Here is a 746-nt window from a genome sequence, read left to right as displayed (position 1 = left end):
CTTAAGGGGGGGGGGGGGGGGGGAAGAAGTTAAAAAGAGCATCTAGTATTTAAAATCCACGTCTGCGTTAAGGTCATTCGAACAGTGATAAAGGCCGTCTATTCGTATTTTAAAGCGGCTGTCTTTTCCACGGGGACAGTTGTTTGCCTCCTGACCCATGGACAGCCTATTAATACAATTTAATTCTGCAGTTGCTTCTGTTTAAAGAGTGTTTGGGGCGAATTGTTTCTTTTGTTTATGATCAAGCAAACGAGCTCTGGTAATCTTATGTTTTATCTCCCTAACATATGGAAAAGCTATTTATCCCAGCCAATCACAATAAAGCGAAGAAAACCCCATTTTATGGAAAGGTATATATCACAAGTTTGTTCATCATTAAAGATATGATTACCAGTGAAAACCCTCCGAAAGTGGCACATTTATGATTCCGGGAACAGATGGGGACATCCATTTTCCTTGCAAATACTTTTGAAATTGCTCTACTGGTAGCAGTATAAAAATGATATACAGATGCCAGTGCCAACGAAGCCGGGACAAGAGGTCCAGATTTACACAGTAAAAGCTTCACATGCGCTCTGTCAGCTTTGATTGATCTGTGCTATACCTCAGAAACTTGTTGACTGGGAAAGGAAACAGGGCAAATAATTCACCGCAACAAGGCAGATAATTCACCCGGCCAACCGCTCCGTGCCGCTTCCCCGGGCGGTGACATACGAGTCCTCATGCCGCACAAAGAAGCATCATTC

Source organism: Pezoporus flaviventris, unplaced genomic scaffold (genome assembly GCF_033815535.1).
Source record: "Pezoporus flaviventris isolate CSIRO_AGI_PZ_B2104156 unplaced genomic scaffold, CSIRO_AGI_Pfla_v1 ptg000040l, whole genome shotgun sequence".
NCBI lineage: Eukaryota > Metazoa > Chordata > Aves > Psittaciformes > Psittacidae > Pezoporus > Pezoporus flaviventris.
Note: the sequence above shows the minus strand (reverse complement) of the source record.